The 19902-nt window shown below is 38.8% G+C and overlaps 1 protein-coding gene and 1 long non-coding RNA gene across 2 annotated transcripts in view; one reads left to right on the top strand and one right to left on the bottom strand.

Moving 5' to 3' along the window:
• The first annotated feature begins 6654 nt into the window (after positions 1-6654).
• The window catches only part of LOC139139126 (receptor-type tyrosine-protein phosphatase F-like), a 63310-nt gene continuing 50062 nt past the window's right edge, over positions 6655-19902 (top strand). Inside the window, exon 1 of the mRNA XM_070707922.1 lies at positions 6655-6845. The gene's annotated coding sequence lies outside the window, so the exon portion shown is untranslated. The remainder of the gene's footprint in view (positions 6846-19902) is intronic.
• Positions 12299-19902, bottom strand: part of LOC139139129 (uncharacterized) — a 68710-nt gene continuing 61106 nt past the window's right edge. Inside the window, exon 3 of the long non-coding RNA XR_011553728.1 lies at positions 12299-12746. This is a non-coding gene — a long non-coding RNA (uncharacterized lncRNA). The remainder of the gene's footprint in view (positions 12747-19902) is intronic.

The following is a 19902-nucleotide window of genomic DNA, read 5'->3' as shown; positions in this document are numbered from 1 at the left end:
TAGACAAATGGTTCTCAGTCCGGACTTACATTTAATTGCGGTGCACAATAACTCTGCAGTGTATAAATGCAATGGCTGTAATTCTTAGCATGCCAGCATGGAGAGTAAAAGTACAGGTTGTGGTGGCACCAAACATAAATACTGAAAAAAATCAGCAAACTTACAGCTAATAGCCTTTAACAGTCAATTATTTGATTATGTGAAAATATGTACATCTTAATTGCACATGCACATCACTGACATTATTTCAAAGTTGCACAACCTTCAGAGATGAATTCAGAGATACAGTTATTTATTAGTCAATAACCTTGCTTGATGTGCAGCACATGGCTTTCAAAAATGCATGAGGGCCGGGATGACTGGTCTTTACAGTGGTGCAAGCCACTCTCTTCTCTTGTATTTTCCATCAATCCATCATGGCATACAATGGTATAGCGTTACTAAATTTGGAAATGAAAGGACTGGTGTTTGGTGTGTGGGTGCATCATGCGGGCCTTCCGAATACAGAACCCGATACTTCTTGATCATTAATACATACAAATCATGAAACATGTTACCTCTACCTATCTGGAATTTTTTATAATAATGTCTTTATTCTAAATTGGTAGTCACTAAAAGCTTTTTGAATTTCACTTCTCTGGTTTCTACAGATGTTCACATTAAGATACTTCAATTTGTAAGCTATGACAAAATTAGCTCTGCTGGTTTTAGGACAGCTTAGCTTTTTAGAATATCGTAAAAGATATTCTGCAGAAATTGCTTTTCTGATTGCTTGAAGTTTGAACTTTGATTTCAGACACTAAGCATTCCAAGAAATGTGCTGTTTTAAAAAATTGTTAAACGGGAGTTTTCAAAGTCCCGTTTTACCTTTTCCTGAAGTACAGTTACTAGTTAGCTTTACTAGGTTTAGAAAAATTTAGCAGTATTGCATTTGTAAACAAGATGCAAATAAATATTAGTACATATCAATGCATACTCAGGTTTCTGCCTAGACTTGGTTCATGTCTGTGATTTGTTAATGTTTGAGTGGAGTGAACGCAATAATATGTATTTTGCTTTCATGTGAAACGATCGCGTGAGTGGAGTTGACGCGATGTGTCGGGTGAACGCTATGTGGGGGAGTTTCACCCGGAATCCGGCAGAAACTAACCCACTATACTGCGTAGACTCAAACTCAAAGGTAACGCATTCAGTCGCTGGGAAAACATGGCCTGGGCTACCAAATTCCGAATAGGTTTGAACGACATAGGAGAGACACAAGAGAAACTATTATAAATGATTTTATTTTTTAAAAATTCACCGACTTGAACCAAGCCTAGTTTCTGCCCATTCATGCAATGTATCCTATGCAGCAGATAAATTATCACCTAAGAGCTTAACAGCAATTAACCGTCGTAGGCGGCAGTTCCAGAGACTCCTGAAGACACAGTTTACTGTCTCAGGGTACATCAAAACATTTTTTTATAGTCTAGAAGATGCAAATCTTTTTCCCTGCCTGCTGGACAGACAGTGTTTTCCTGTAAACTGCCAGCAACATTGTTTTACGAAAGTTCTCCAGCCCCTTCCCAGAAATCAAATGGTCCACTCCGCATACAAACTTTGCCCTCCCCCAAGCATTGCCAGTCTAACAAGTTTTAGTCCAGACCTAGTCGCATGCGATCTCGGTGACGGAAAACCCCTTTGTTGTAGCATCACAGGGAAGCCAGCATACACACACGCATATATGAATATATATATGAATATATATATATATATATATATATATATATATATATATATATATATATATATATTATATCTATATGTGCGTGTGTGTATACATTTGTTTACATTGTATTTTTTGTGTTTATTTATTCAACATTCTATGAAATTGTATGTTTGTTTGTATCTATTTGTTTGTTGTCTGTGGTTTGTTAATTATTTACTTATGTATTTGTTTGCTTGTGTGTGTGTTAGTTTATTTATTTGTTCGTTTGTTTGTATGCTTGTTTTTTTATCCTGTTTCAGTGTGGTAGCGAGGAGCTAAAAAGGGATAACTCCATGTTTGTAACACCACAAAGATACCAATCGGTATGGAGTTTCAGATTTCTTTCGTGTACCCCAAAGGCAATAATAGACGGTACCGTTGGAACCACTTTGTGCAAATAGGTATTGGCAAGCACAAATGTAGCACTGCATGCAAAAACTGACCCATGTCACGCCTCAAACGGCAGAGAAACCACAAATCCCAAAAACCAGGGCGTCTGGGCTACCGCTTCAAACAGGTCGGTTCCCAGACACTTCGCACCATACAATCTCGTTCCATACCACTTCGCACCAAAACCACCTCGTACCAAAACCTCTTCGCCCCAAAGTCACATCGCCCCAAACCATTTCGCCCCTAAAACAACACCACTTCACCCCAAACTTGTCGCCAACTGGTAAAGCTGAAAATAACCAACCACTGCCATCGAAGTTTCATCACCTTTCTGTCATGGGCAACTCCACACATCGGCTCTGCCAAGTAAAGCAGGCACCAATATCGACCCGAAATCTATTACAGTAAAAAGTCCATGAAAAATTGACAATCGATTACAATGCCTAAAACAAAGTAATCGTTGTCAGATTAATACAACATTTACTGTTAATATAACGAGCACTAGCAACGCTCAAAATATGCCCTAAAACAAAAATCCTTATAAGCGTCCAGAAACTCCGGTCGATGCCACAGTTGAGAGTAGAGTGATACGTACCGGCCGCCGCGTACTATGCATATAATAATTATTATATGCATAGTACGCGGCGGCCGGTACGTATCATTCTACTCGCAACTGTGGTCGATGCTGGGTCATGTGGTCATGTCAATTATAATATGACACCACACACCGGATCGCTCACTATAGAGCCAGTCAATAGCACAGGCGTGATGTTTTCTGGGTAGTTTCTATAAGTGTAGTTTATTCTACGTTTCGACGTTCTCTTCCGGTGATTAGGCTACGGAAGAGAACGTCGACACGTAGAATAAACTACACTTATAGAAACTACCCAGAGAAAACATCACGCCTAGCGCCTGTGGTCAATAGTGGCTAACTCTGTCAATAACGAATCTGGCTTCTCCTCTTCGAGGACGAAGATGACTTTATCACACAACCAAGCGGAGAGAATACAAAACAAGAGTGCGACTGATGAAGGAACCTCATTTTTGGTTCCGAAACACTGTTAAGACGAATCACTCAATCAACAAAGCGGTTTACCGGGGACCCAGATCACATGACTATGGTCAAAGCACTATCGATTCACCGGTGTCTCGCCATGTATTCCTCACAAATAAATGCAATGATCCTTTTATTCACCATATCGTAATTAAACCGGCACGAAGTTCGTCAATGATAGACAAATAACACACATCGTAACATTGACATACTACCAGAGAACATTTATGAGAGTTTGGTAGTTAAAAAAGTATTTTCGACTTCCAAAAATGTAGCAACTGAGAAAAATTGGTCAAAATCGTAGCGACCATAAAATGCACAGTAACGGTGAGAATCGACATGAGCATCTCTTCTTTTTATGTCCGATATCGACTTACTGATGAATTATGGAATCCTAAAATTTCAATTTTGGCGCCGAGATTGTTGATTACACCAATAATCCTTAGGACCGCGGAACTGACGAAAAAATGAACTACGGAACTCTTTTTCATGCCCTGGCCGAGAATAGGTTCTGGCCGAGAACAGGCGGAGGGAGTGTACACATTTCGAGAAAATGACATCGTGCAATTTCGCGCACGGCACCTGAGTTGTAACATTTAGTAGTTTGCGTTTTTCTTTTTTTCTAATATACCGTTTATGGTTTCATGCAAGAATGTATGGTTCGTGGTAGCCAAATGTCTTGACACATTATTAAAATAGCACTAATGTTTTCAACACCTCGCTCCACATTTGACTGTATCGCAAAACATCGCGCTGTACCGTTTGGCGTGTCCACTGGGTGACTGGATGCCTAATATTGTGGGTTCGAACCCGATTGAAAACACCGTATATTCTTAACCACGTAATTACCTTTACTTTACTTTACTTTATTGCTCAACAACACACTCAAGGAGTGCGGTAAGGGAAAAATTATAAAACTCAGCAAACACTGGATGAAGCTGCTGCTGGGGGAGGAACGTACAAGAAATAAATTTGGCAAGAGGTAGTTTGTTTTAGTGAGTAAAGATATACATGAAATTTTCTCTATCATTCAAATCAAGAAAGCGAGGATTATACAAACTAGTGGATGAAAATAGACTATCTCGATAAGCTCTGTATTTTGGACATTCTATTACAAAGTGAAATTCATCCTCAACTAAAGACTTACAGAATGAGGCTGGGTTGGATTATCGCACTTCCAAACTTTCGTTTAGGAGAGAAGGGAGGGAGTTGACGCTTTGTCAGGTGCCGCCAACTGGTAAATTTCATGAACTTCGCAAAATCATCACAAAACATGCTTTGAAGGCTGATATACCGATTTTTCTTATTTTTGACCTTGACCTAAAATTTGGAGGGGAAAGTGAGAGCTGTTCGTAACTGCCCTCCCACTGGCATACACTGAAAACGTGCCCTCCAACTGAATTTTGATGCCCACTGCCCTCTGGTATCTACAGTCTGCCCGCTCCCCGTTCCCCACGACAATTCAAGCTCCCCGCTGCCCTCTCCCCACTACTAAAATTCCCCATTGCCAACTAGATGCCCACTAGGCAACCCAGATCAACACAAAACCATGCCAGTAGTTAGCAGTATACTTTTGGAACATTGCTCCCCTCGAAGTTAGGCGCTTAATTTCTCCTCAAGTTCTATCAACCACGCCGCTTTCCCCCTCCCTCTACGTATTTTCAGGTGCCCACTGTCAAAAATTTTCTCCCCGCCCGCTGAAAGTAATGAAATTTCTTCCCCGCCCACAGAAAATATCGATATTTTCTCCCCGCCCGCTGATTAGTTTTGAAATTTGCCGGCCCGCTGAAAAACTTCGCACGAACACCTTTTTTCACGAACAGCTTAGTTGGGGCACCTGCTTTGTTTCGTTTACACAGTGTTTACAGTGCGCATGCTTTCATTATCCACGGCCCCTAATGCTTCCAAGTTGCAGGTGCAGGTGTTAACGTTATTATACATCGTGGCATCGTTGTTTTAGGACGAGTTAGTGGTATTTTGATGGTATTATACTTGGGGCGAAATGGTTTTTAATAGTACCTGGTGGTACTTGGGGCGAAGTAGCGTTGAACGAAGTAATACTTGGGACGATGTGGTTTTGGTACGAATTGGTTTTGGGTGGGACGAAGTTGTGTGGGCCGAACTGGTTTTGGTGCGAAGTGTCTGGACCCCTCAGGTCTAGGCCTAAAACAATGCGACATAAAACGGTTAACAGGCAGAGACAGTGCACAGTCCCTCCACAGAAGCGAGATCAGTCCTACTCAGTTCTACTGTGTATGATTTTTGTGTCGGGGAAACTCCCGGGGAAACTGCAGTGCTCAAAAGCCTATATAAATCCATGGAGCTGGAGCTACCTTTTCCATGATACATTCAAATTCACAAAGAGGGTGATACATCTCACCAACACACTGCGCGTGGTCTTTGCAACTTGAAGCGTCACTGATTCTGAGAATTGGTGACGCCCACTTCCTTTCTTCCTGGAACTTCATCAGTGTCGTATTCATAGACGCTCTGTCAGTATCTGATTGTTCCAAAGGCCTAATGTATGTGTCGTGTCCAAAACTTTTCCGTACACCGTCCATAAAGTCACTGTGATTATCCACAGCAATAGACTAATCTAAGTGTAATATGATATTATTACGGGTAATAAAATTCACTGTAGAGAACACAAGTACATGTATATACTTTTCGTTGATTCGTTTCTACTGTTACCCTTCTAAATAACTGTAGAAAATAATAATGTATAGAGCTTCCACGGCTATGAGGTGCCAAGAAGATACATGTAAAGTATTGCAGCGCCGATGTCTATCTATCCTCCCTCGGGCCTCCCCTATAGACACCGGCGCTGTATACATGTAGTTGTACTCGATCTTCTTGGAAACTCATTAAAGCGTAGCCTTGGAAGCTCTCTAATTAATTGTATTAATTTATTTTACAATTATTTAGAAGGTTAACGGTAGAAATGAATCAGCGAAAAGAAAATACCTGTGTTATCCAATTTCATTACCAAATAAAAACAACAACAACAACATTTGTATCAGATCTTTGTAATGCATCATATATTGACTATACTTGTAAACAAACAAACAAACAAACAAACAAACAAACAAACAGACAAATAAAAAGAAACAAACAAACACTATTTTTTATTGAAAACGTGAACACAAATACAATTCTTTATTGGTTCTATATAGTATATGGAAATATCATACGTCACAAATAAACGCACTTTACAGTAACAAACAAACAAGAAGCCAGAGTTCCCTGCGTAATGGGCGTGCGTTGCGTTGTGTCAGACGGACTGGTAACTTTTACTGGAGAGAATGACCCCTTTAGCCAAAACTTGCGGCGTTGGGCGTTGCCCTATCTTTGTCCTTTCACATTCACTCCACACGGACACTACCAAACATGTTGGATGAAGAAAGAGACTGACCGTTCAAATTTTCACACGACAGTACACATGATTTTAATGCAAATTTATGCGCCACCATATAAGGAAGGAAGGTCGTCCGTCCAAAAGGTTATCTCTCAGTGATTCAAATTCAATAACATGGTAATCGACGTAATCACGACTTCGAAGTTGGCCTAAGTTTTATCGACTGACCGGATTGAAATGAGGAATGCTGTAGGTATCGCGATCATGAGGCAAGGCTAGACCAAGTGTACAAGTTTTTTGTAAGTACATGACACATAGTTATTGTACTCTGTTCGTTCATATGTCACTCAGTATGGTTGGAACAGTCCTCACTGAACGCCGTGCTCAGCATCCGGGGGTGGGAGCCAGGTCCGCGGTCCCATGATCATGTCAATCGTCCCGGGATGTATTCGTAACACATGATGGACATTGTTGTAGTCCGCGGTTGACTTTCTGAAACAGTTGTCATGCTGTCCTATCAGGTCAAGTATTAGACTGGCTTCAGTCGCTTGGCTTTTCTCGGCAGCATTTACCGGCTGGCCTAGCACCGTATTAAACCGTAGCTCCGCCACTATATACGCAACAGCCTGCCGTGTGCCAGAAGTGGTATATCTAGTACTTCAAATTGATTACTCTGATCTCTGTATGCCCAGACTCGGGACGAGTCTAGTCAAGTATGTTGTTTCTCGCAAATTCAGATTGTGTTCTCGGGAGGTTAATAGAGCATGTTAGCCAAACGCAAATTAAGGTAAAAACTGGTCTTGCGGAAGACATACCGATTACGCGTATCACGGATTAAGGTTCATGTTTACCAACTGCCACCACAGTCTCTCGTGGGCTATTCAGCTCTGGGACTATTCGCCCCATAGACGAGTACTCGTCTATCGAGTGTACAGAAGCAAGACACCCGTCTATGGGGCGAATAGTCCCAGAGCTGAATAGCCCACCAAACGACTGTGCTGCCAGGGGTGCTGCCACACATTGCGCCGCGGTGCAACCACAGGGGAGCCAGGAAGAACAAACAAACAAACAAACAAATAAACAACAAAAATAAATAAACAAAAAATATACAAACATACAGACAAACATAAACAAACAATATCATGAATAAATAAACATACAAACAGATAAACATCTATTCATATTTATATTCTATCTATCTATCTCTCTCTATATCTCTCTCTATATCTCTCTCTCTATCTATCTATCTATCTATCTATCTATCTATTATATATATATATATATATATATATATATATATATGTGTGTGTGTGTGTGTGTGTGTGTGTGTGTGTGTGTGTGTGTAAGAGACTGAAATAATTGACTGAACCGCTCATGCCACACATTCTACCACGGCGGTATCACTCTTCCTATAGGGAAGAGTGATACCGCCGTGGTAGAATGTGTGGCATGAGCGGTTCAGTCAATTATTTCAGTCTCTTACACACACACACACACACACACACACACACACACACACACATATATATATATATATATATAATATATATATATATATATAATAGATAGATAGATAGATAGATAGAGAGAGAGATATAGAGAGAGATATAGAGAGAGATAGATAGATAGAATATAAATATGAATAGATGTTTATCTGTTTGTATGTTTATTTATTCATGATATTGTTTATGTTTGTCTGTATGTTTGTATATTTTTTATTTATTTTTGTTGTTTATTTGTTTGTTTGTTTGTTTGTTCTTCCTGGCTCCCCTGTGGTGCAACATCTGATTCCGTCTCCTTCGGGGCTACGTTGGTCCTACCGTGAAATATGAGGTTAGAGTGTGGGTATACCGTATAGTCTAGTAAGTTCGTTCGACGTAAGGGCTATCATTGATCGGGACAGTGGATAACCCTGTGGTACGCCGGAATGTAGGTTTATGTCCTGTGTACACAATAATCCCGAGATCCGGGCGCACGTAGTAGTAGCTGGCTTTCCTTGGGGGGGGGGGGGCGTGTTGCAGTGGCAAAGGCGTATCTCAGGATTAAACCTAGCCATTTTTGACAACAACGAAGAATGCGTTTGATCAGTTTACGTTCTGAATGCACTTCTTGTTTTCCGAAGTTTTGTATAAGTGTCGGTTATTGTCCGGATCCGGTTTCACTTTATCGTTTTTTTATCCCCCTCCCAAGTTGTTTTCGACAAAAAGCACAGATAAGCTTAGCGTTCCCAAACGAAAAGCTAACAAACAACCTTATGATTCACAATATAGTGAATGAATAATAACAGACAGACAAATGGCAAACAGAGAAAAAGAAGTGTTTTGAGTCAGAGAAAGACATCTACGCGAACTAAAAATACTAAAGAATCCCTCCCCCATATGTCGTGTTACACTGACAGTAATCTAATGCCATCATGGCTGAAAATGGAAATATAATCATAAACACTTTTTAAAGCAACTTTAATAGAAATTTTAAATACATTTTTTTGAGAGAGAATTACAGGTAAGATGTATTGTAAAAGATTATCTATACACCCCTGATAAAATATTAGCACAATACAGTATACATTACATGTAAATGAGATAATGGATCAGGAAATGAATGTGTGGGAAAACTTTGCAATTACTGCAAGTACATGTATGATAATATTAAAGACTAATTTCATTTCTGTATATGTCCTCTTTATCAAGATCTGAGAACTAAATATTCCAAGCTTCTTTTAATTTCTTTAGCCTAATTCTATCACAACTTAACTAGCCTAATGCAGTCTAAGACCATGGTTTTGTGTGTTTCTAGCAAAATTTGTCCTTTCATGAAAATGCATCGCGAGACAGTCACAATCAGCCATTCTGTGTTTGTACAATTACGTGCAGAGAAAACGAACAAAAGGGTGAACTCAGCAGTTAACGTTTAAAACAAAATTTATTACGAAAATAAAACTAATTGCTAAGTCAGGGATAGAGTACAAGCTTTAAAAGTGTACAGATTACTTATCTCAGCTGGGACGGCAAAGCTCCAGTCTCAGAGTTGTAACAGTCAGTTGGATGAATGAACAGTCCTTGCAGGCTTGAAGCTGCACAAAGTCCACAGTACAAATCCAGCGTTGGCAGTGAAGGTCTTGAAAGGTCTTGAGAATGACTACTGCTGGAGTTTAGTAACACACAAGAGACACGATCCAGTGTTCTCCCTGAATAAGGTAACAGGGGCGTGGCGCCCTCTTGTAAATTCCGAGCGCCCCCTTGCCAGAAATGAAAAAGATTATTTTTTTTGAAAAATAAAACAATAAAATGTACGGGAAAAAAAGTTGACAGTGATTTACAAGCAAAATGCAAGCGTGATCGTCGATCCTGCAGGCTGCAAACGTAATTCTCATCGATCTTGCAAATCTCGCGAGTTTGTGATGTCATCCGAGATCATAAGCCCATGTGCAACTCATCGATGGCAGCCATGTTTGCATGGCTCAGGCCGTAACGTATCGTTAGCCACGGTCCCTCCATAGGGACCGTGCATTAGGTAACCGACTTTATAGCTGAGTAAACATGCCAAGGAGCTTGAGCCGAACCAAGGACAGCAGAGTACACTGAAGTTTTTATAGGAGGTTAGAATTTCGCTTGTGTATTCCTTCCCAAAGCAAAACGACCTATTTTTAGGCTCCGCCGGAGAATGAGAACAACTGAGTGCTATAATTTTGACATCGATGAATAAATGTATGTCTGTCGCTAAGCTTATGTTTTCGTTTTCAAAAAATGTAATCATTGAAATCATTGAAATCACTGAACTGGAATAAAAGTTGTGGAACAACGTCTCAGATTTCTTTTCCTGTGAGTTTTTTATACGAAAAAAATCTGAAAAAAATACTCCCCAAGTGCCACCAAATAACACCATTTTAATCTCTGTTTTTCAAAAGCTCCAACGGCTTCGCACCACGTCTTCGCCCTCTTGTAAAAAAATCCTGGGGAGAACACTGCGATCCCAAAAGTCTGACTGGAAGCTGTGCACGTCCCTTTTATAAAGGCATATAAGAAAAATCTAGAACTTTTATTGACATGCTAATTACTGTTCTAAAATTATCTCCCTTACACAACTAATCAACTTTCCAGAACATTCCAAACATGACTAATTGAATTCAAGGTTGTGAGGTCATTAAGGGCAGTGACCTTGAGAATGTTCTAGACTAATTGAACTCAGGTCATGATGAGTGTGGGGTAAATGACCTACATGACACACCCCCTCTTCAAAAAAAGAAAATTTTTCAAAGAAAAATCTTTCTTTTACAAATGTAATCTTGAAAAGGATTTCTCGCTTGCGCATAGATCTTTTGACATCTACTTTAAGGAAATTGGCCAGTGCTATGAGGTTGTCTTTTCTGAGGGAATTAAATGTGTCCTGATCAAGGTCATCCATAAATTCGTCTGGCTTGAATTCCGCCATGATTGAATTTCGCTGAGTTCACAGTATACAGTAGTTTTGAAAAGGTAGGCAAAATGTTGTCAAACGGCTCAAAATATTCGTATCCCGGACGAGCCCCCAATTTTGTTACGTGCAGAGAAAACGAACAAAAGGGTGAACTCAGCAGTTAACGTTTAAACAAAATTTATTACGAAAATAAAACTAATTGCTAAGTCAGGGATAGAGTACAAGCTTTAAAAGTGTACAGATTACTTATCTCAGCTGGGACGGCAAAGCTCCAGTCTCAGAGTTGTAACAGTCAGTTGGATGAATGAACAGTCCTTGCAGGCTTGAAGCTGCACAAAGTCCACAGTACAAATCCAGCGTTGGCAGTGAAGGTCTTGAAAGGTCTTGAGAATGACTACTGCTGGAGTTTAGTAACACACAAGAGACACGATCCCAAAAGTCTGACTGGAAGCTGTGCACGTCCCTTTTATAAAGGCATATAAGAACAATCTAGAACTTTTATTGACATGCTAATTACTGTTCTAAAATTATCTCCCTTACACAACTAATCAACTTTCCAGAACATTCCAAACATGACTAATTGAATTCAAGGTTGTGAGGTCATTAAGGGCAGTGACCTTGAGAATGTTCTAGACTAATTGAACTCAGGTCATGATGAGTGTGGGGTAAATGACCTACATGACAGTACAAATATTTCAAATAAGTTTCCTTGTCATATTTTGTCACCAGGCTGGAATTCTTTGAGGCAGGTACGTGGCGTGACCTCTGTATCTAAACAAATAACTGTGAAACTGCATTATGACACCATATTTGATAAATATCAAGAACCAGAAACAGATCTCTAATTTTTGGCATAAAACCCTCATAGTACTAACAACAGCAAGCTGTTTTATTGTCACACTTTCAGCCTCCAACATTAGCTGAATAAATTTATATTACAGTGAAATACTTTCAGAGTTACCTTTTGAAAACAAACAAAAAAAGAACGGAACTTTATGATTTTGCTGCTTTTCCTATGTGTGTATAAAGCACATTTTTAAGTCAAAGTTACAAATTTGCTCGGAGGATGGAAGACTTGCTTGCATTTTCACTCAGTAAAAATTATGATATTGTACTTGAAAGTGTCATTGCAGGTTGTATGACCATTGACTGTTACACTAGCAGCTTTTCTCTGAAGTCAGTCATTGACATTGTTTTGTGTTATACAAGACCATCAGAATAAACTTTTTGTCAGAACATCACCCTTCATGACCTCTCCACAGTTTTGGTATATTAACTCAAAAATTATGTCAAGCGTCATGCGCTAGGCCTATGTGTCAAGGTCATGACTGAATTTTGAATCAATTAAGACAGATTCTGGACAAAAACATCATCCTCTCCGTATAACAAATATTATGTGCTTTGTCGTTCTGCAGCCTAGTAATTGGCTGGAGCCATAAAGTGGTTTATAATTTACATTCAAACTAGGACCCGGTTCACCAGTATTAAAATTCCATCCTCTGATTACAATCAAATTTCAAAGTAATGGAACCACACGATAGGGTAGGGACCAGAGCTGCTTAGACTTTCCAAGCTGCCGAGACTTTCCTCAAAGAGTTGGTGTGCAGTAAAAGCTCTTCAAACTAAAGTGATTTGTTCAGGGTCAGTCCTGCTTGAAAGATGTTTGATATAATTAATCACTCTAGGGATTTTGTAGATTACCAAGTTACCAAGCAACCAGACTGACCTTTCACCTTTACCTCCAACATCATTTTACTGTAAGGTGGAAGAAGAAGGCTGGAGACCTATAGAGATGGGAGAGTGCAATATGTAAAAATAAAGGAGCATGAATTCATTGATAAATATTTGCTTTACATTTCAGTTTGCTACACGTTTCGGCAAAATGCCAAATGTTTTGACAATTTCATAGTTGCCAGGTATTACTGGGTAAATGACCTTCTGACATTATCCAAACCACTCCAAAGTAAGAAACTCCTCAGTCAGGCCTTACGCTATTCCTTACTTTTAATAGCAGAAAACTTTCTTAGCTGTTTTTCATATCACTAGTGTGGTGATAAAGGTTATCCAATGTGACGCACTATGTCTGTGTACGTTTGGAATGCATATATGTATCAGAGATATTCCGATGCAAATGTATCAACCAAAGATTGATAATACTGTCTGTGTTGCATGTGTTTCATGTAGTTCAGTCATCACTGTAACTCACTACATGCCTCACGCAGCGAATGTCTCTCAGTCTTGCTTACAGTGGAAGGTTGTTATTGAGGTATGCAGCAGGCCGGAAATGAATCACCCACCTGCGACTTGACCCCAACAACGCATAACTAGTCTAAAAAGAGGTATTTATTGAAGAGAATTCCAAGTGCAGTCTTGACTCCACTTGCTGCGGATCCGTAGCCCTACCACTCCCTTTGCTGGTTGTGTTGAGGCCCCACTCCCCCAACACAACCAACAAAGGGAGTGGTAGAGCTACGGATCCACAGCAAGACTCCACTAGCCTGCTGAACTATCGTACAGATATCAACAGCACAATGTAGGCCAGCGGTGGCCACTGGCCTGCTTTGGTCAAAGGGATAATGAGAGCACTGCAAACTCATGAAAACTTCTGGCATGCATGGTGCAAAGCAATCTGCGAATGTTATTGTTTTGGTTTAGGCACCATAAAAAAGTCAGGTTGCCACAATGTGTAGCTGGTGCATCAAGGGTGCAATGTGGATGCAGTGGTTCACTCACAATATTGTCTTAGCAATTTTTACAGGACCAAGGTCATCCCTTTTGGGTTTGTTTGGTGATCCATTCGTATGGTAATAAGCACACACAATTTCTTTGCATGATACAGGAATATGCAAATTATTCATAACCATGTTAATTAACCTCCTGTTTTTTTCCTCAATTGATGGGGGAAACCAATTTGTACAAAATGTATGTAATTGATGCTGCTTTATGACTGTCCGATCTTGACTCTGACAAGGACATGTACATGTACTTCAACAGCATAGCTGCATTGTTGTTTAGTTTTATGAATAAACATTTGTAAACATATTATATGCACAGTTTGCTGTGAAAGTTCAGTAATTCTTCAGTTTTTGTCAATATCATGTTCATTTCAAATTACATGGAAAAAACAAAAATGTGTTTTGTAGATTGTCATGTAATAAAAAATCATAATAGACCCAACATAGGAATTTAATGTGTCTGATGGGAGGACTCTAAGAAGCTAGTGGTCACCAGCTGTGTTTGGTCAATCACAAAAAAATTGCTGAAACATTTCTTAAAATTGATGAACACCTGCATCAGAAGATGTGTAAAAGTCACACATTTTGCTCAGTTGCATTTTAGCAAACCGCCTACACTTCCAGTGTATATACCAAAAATCTTATGCCATTTTTTGGTGTCAATGATTGTTCATCATCCTTGAAAAATTGTTCGTATTCTTTCATCTGCCATCATGGTAGAATTATAATCATTGCCTTTAAGACTACATATACCACCAAAAAGGAATTTTTTTACAATTTTAAATGTTATTTCATGTCACAATCCAGAACAAAAATGGTAAAAGTAGGTTATTGTCTGTGAACTGACAGTAGATGATTCGCCTGAATGTTCTAAATGAAAGGTCACACAAGCTGTCATCTATAATGTAATGCTTTTCATGACAACTCCTTAAAACTTGGTAGGAGCAACTCCGTAGAGGGGTCACGGAATTAAACCAACATGTATGACAAAGAGTGAGGAGGGGGTGCTGCTCTCTTTTTATAATTGTGTAACATATGCCACAGTTACGGAAAACCATGTACGTGTATAGATAAGATAAAGACTGACACAGTGTAAATGGCTGTAGTTTTCTTCATCCTGATGTCACCATGACAACCAAATGACTTTCTAAACATTTGAATTGTGGCCTATCACCATAGTAACATTATCTTTGCTGGCATATGATCAGCAGTGATTTAACAATAAGAAGGTTTGTAACAAATGTGGAATGGTGTGTAAATGACAGCCCTTCCATTTCTTGATTATGCCATCTTAGGTAATTGTCAATAATGGGTCACAGACTGATGTGACTGGAACAATAATGAAACTGAATGGTTTTCAAATTTAAATCCTTAATTGCCCAATGTTTGTATTTCAGAAAATCAGACAAACAGTGTGTATACTTGCAATGTAACATATCGCAAACTCAAACTCTGTGTGCACTTTATTTGAATAATCTGACAGTAACCAGCAGACTGGTGTAGAAATTAATGACAACACCATATGGCATTCAGTCTTGAAGGCCACCAGCATAGTAACTGTTTCATGAATTATGTAGGTGTACTACCCTGACTTACAAGCAGTTCAGTATATGTGCAAACATTAGAAACAAACTGCTTTAGCAATCAGCAAATTTTCTAAACCATTTCTGGAGGGTCTATGTCTAAACCCGGGGTCTAAACACAGGTGCTTGGCATCGTCGATGTGGTATAAAGAAAGAATGGGGGTCTTTTTTTTTGAACTGCGTTCCCAATGCTTGTGATCTAAGTTTGTCTTCAACATTTGCAGAATTGTTGATCAAAACTTCATACTTTGCCATAGAGTGAAGGTCATTCCAAACAAAGCTTGAAAAATTCAAAGTAATCTACGCGCAACTCTGCTGTGGTTCAACATTTCCAGTTAGCTTCAATACTGGCCATAAAACGTTTACAAATTTTGTCAAATGTCTAGCTGTCCACGCCCAATAGATTTAAGTGCTAGTCACCTTTTGGACAATTGCACTTGTCTTTACAGAAGTTTTAGATACGACAATTTCCACCCATATTATTAAATATGGAGATGTTTTAATTGTGAAAAAGCAAAACTTTACATGTAAACTGCTTGAACAAAGTCTACTTGGTTCATGATATCTCATCTGTACAAAGATAGTACACTTGAGGTGTAGGGCTACCTTCATACCAAGAAAATACCAAAAGTGAAAGAGAAAGTATTTTGCAGTAAAAGTGAAAACAATAATAACTATTGCAATAATCTCATTCTTAATTTGTACTGGTAAAAAAGAAAACTGCATCGAAAATGGTGTCTTTCCTGAAGATTTTTAAAGGATGCTCCCAGGGTATAAGAGCCATAATAATTACAAGATGACTCCTTGTTGTGACCCTGTCTGCAGCATCCATGTTCACCCTGTGTGAAGTCTTGATCTCCTTCTTGAAAACCATAGGGGTTAAAACTGCAGCTTTTGGTCAAAAACTCAGTCCAGGACTTGTTGATCTCCCCGGGGGCAGAGGGGATACTCCCATAGAAAAGGTACATGTATACGGGTATATGCCGCTCGAATGGATCACTTTTTCACGAAAAAATTGCTAAACATGGATCGATTTTCTGAAAAAAATCCCTAAACATGGGTTGATTTTTCGTCTGAAAAGCCTCTAAATAGTGGTTGATAAAAAGCAAATGTGCCATGCTTTAGAAAAACCTTCACATCTAACACGATAAAGGTGAAAATTCCCAAAATTTGTCAAAGAAATCCCTAATAATGGGTTGTAGTTTTGGAATATACATGTATATGTTTGCAACTCAGGCGGCACAACCCCCACAAGAAAATATCAAGAGTACCCCTGGGGTTGAGCTGTTGTCTTATATCATTTCAGAAACTTCATCATAAAATCAAATTCAAGATTAAAAGGCATGAGACAAGTATGATCTCTGAAAATGTCTGGATTATTATAGTATTAGAACTGTACTGTGCTTGAAGTCTGAAAAACTCTACAATACCCTTCTTTGCATCTTGCATGTTATGTTTTTAATTTCTACCTTGATAACAGCTCATGATTACTTTTACTGTTGTCCATCATATCACATTTCACATTTAATTTTTACGGTAGTAGGTACCCCCATACATGTAGGCTGGGGCGGGCACTTCAATGCTTTACATATTTTTAACAAAGCAATGTGCCCGCCCAACGCCCTACATGTATGGGGGTACCTACTTTAGGGTAGGTCACCAAGGCTAATCCGTGGGTATTACTAATGTATTGGAAAACACTCCTTGTCTTGTAGTTTAGTACTTTGTACTTCATGTAGATTTATTGCTGGTATTTCTTGTTTGTGGAACATGGTGTTGGTTTCACTCAAAGTTTGGTTGCTGGGATAGTGGAAGTACACTTACGGACTTTCACCAAGTCTGTGTTTGTTGACTATATTGAAGGAATAAACCTTACAGCAAGTCTACCATATGTTTGCTATTGTGTATACACATTTTAGTGAAAAAATTCTCAGTCACTGATCAAGCTTACAGCATTATGATGGTGAAAAGCACAGAGCCTGAGGTATACACATTGATTGATTGACAAACACTGACAAACTGCCGTAGCAAAACTCACAACCAGTAGACTGATTCATTTTTAGCTACTATAGACTATAGTCTATAGAAGCTATTGGGATTTGTATCCGTCCGGCGTCAGTCTGTATGTATGTATGTATGTATGTACATGTATGTCCGTTTGTGAGGCGTCCGTCCACTCAAATATCTTGAGAACCACAGTACTTACTGATTTGATATTTGTTGTGTAGATGAAAAATATGATTGTGATAAAAATTTTTTTTAATTTTTTGATATTGTTGAAAATATGCAAATTAGCACCAAAAAAGGCGTTTTTGGTAAAAAATCTTCTTCTTCATAACCGCTGGTCAGACAGCTTTGTTATTTGGTATACAGGTCCCTAGGGATAACCCAACTTAGATTTGTTCAAATTGTGATGAAATATGCAAATCTGTATTTTTAAGGAATTGTTTTGTCGTTTTTGGTCAAAACTTTATTTCATCAAACCGCTCGTCTGACAGCTTTGATATTTGGTAGACAGGTCCTTAGGGATAACCCAACTTAGATTTGTTCAAATTGTGATGAAATATGCAAATCTGTATTTTTAAGAAATTTTTTTGTCATTTTTGGTCAAAACTTTATTTCATCAAAACCGCTCGTCTGACAGCTTTGATATTTGGTATACAGGTTCCTACAGATGAACTAAATATGATATATTGAATATATGACGAAATCTACAATTTTGTATTTTTGATGCAATTTTTGCCACTTTTGGTCAAAAAATGTGTTTCTCAAAAAGGACTTGTCTGATACCTTTGATATTTGGTATACAGGTCCCTAGGGGTTGTCTTAGTGTGATATATTGAAATTTGATGAAATCTTCAATTTTTGTATTTTTGGGTCAGTTTTTGCCATTTTTGGTCAAAATACTTGTTTCTCAAAAGTTATTCATCTGATAGCTTTGATATTTGTTATACAGGTTCCTAGGCTTTATCTCAATGTAATATATTGAAATTATGATGAAATCATCAATTTGGTATTTTTGCAGCTAATTTTGCCATTTTTGGTCAGGCCATCCTGACCAAAAATCTAAGATATTCAAAGATATCCACCTTCTTCATCAATACATGTGTCACAAAAAGTATTTCTCTACATAACACAGCAAAGCTCTGTCAACTGTTGGGTTGCTTGTTTTTTCAAAACCGCTGGTCAGACAGCTTAAATATTTGGTTTACAGGTCCCTAGGATGACCTTAGTGAGATAATTTCATACAGTCAGGAAATACTTAATTTTGTATCCATGTCTATAGTAGCTTCAGGGACTTTGGCCCTATGTTATTATGCTAGCATCTTTATCACTGGCATGTTTTAATGTTGCATGGACAATAACAAGTTGGGTTGTCCAGGACACACCTACACATCTTTTCTAATGTGACCTCAGGTCACCTTTCCTGCTTTTATCATACTGTAGTAACAACTTTGAGGGACAAATACGGCTAATTTGACATGTGGGCTGACACAATAAAGCCAAGTGCTGGAAATCCATCAAAGGTGATCAACACATGTCCAAGACAGTAAATTTGAGAACTTGCCTGTACTACTGATGTGTAAGAAAATTATTACTAAATTTTGTCTCCATACCGTACAGTGTATATCTGGTATGCCTCCCTTGACCCACCAATTACACAGGTAAACATATTGAAGGTTCAGCACAATTGTTGAGTTTTTGTGTCATTCACTAATTGTTCAGATTATGAGTGGTTTGCTGAATGTTATCAAGTTTCTGATGTACCATATAGCGTTCAGGAGTCATACTGGCACCACGTATGAGTTCTTTCACAATGACAACCATTACCCTCGCAGAAAATGTGCAAAAATATCTTGAAAGTGAATGGATGGCTAGCATTTATCACTTTCAAACAATGTTACACTGCCCTCAACTTAAATCTACCTGTGTAATATCCTACCAGCATGAACTCTTATATAGCATGTTTCCTCATAAGGACACAAATTTACACTTCAGTAAATATGAGGAATTTGCTGATCATTATACCCTCGAGAACAATAGGATTTTGCTTGCCATAAAAAAGCCATATGGAATGTGCATTCCCTAACATTGATTATTTGCAGGCACCACAAGTGCAGTGTACTCTGCGGTCACCTCTGTGCGTTTGATGGTTTCAAGAGCCCCATAGGACGCTTGCCAGAATAATCTGAGGCTCTGTATGTGTAAGTTGCACAGGCTATCAGACGCACGTCAAATTCCATACTTGCTATAAATCAGAAAGAAATTCTTGTTACATCATACAAAACAGTTACAACTCTGCCAAGTCATGATTGTTACTGTACATGTGTAATGATAAGGTACTTATTACAAGTACGCCACAAAGGTCGCATACAGAAGTTACCTATCATCACCCTGCAGATCGCATGGGGTGGTGATACAGCACTAATGCATCCTTAGCAGTATACTTGTAATAACCTATAGTAATATAACCTCATATTATCACCAGCAAACAGAACACCATATTCCACTCAAGACTCAGTATGACTGATAGTGACTCTCTTCTGAGCTTCTGTGAAGCGCACATACCGGTATTTCAATTGAATGTGTGCAAAGTTCATACCATAATTGATAAAATATTT

The sequence above is a fragment of the Ptychodera flava genome, chromosome 8 (assembly GCF_041260155.1).
Source record: "Ptychodera flava strain L36383 chromosome 8, AS_Pfla_20210202, whole genome shotgun sequence".
Taxonomy (NCBI): Eukaryota; Metazoa; Hemichordata; class Enteropneusta; family Ptychoderidae; genus Ptychodera; species Ptychodera flava.
This window is presented reverse-complemented; position numbering and strand designations above follow the sequence as displayed.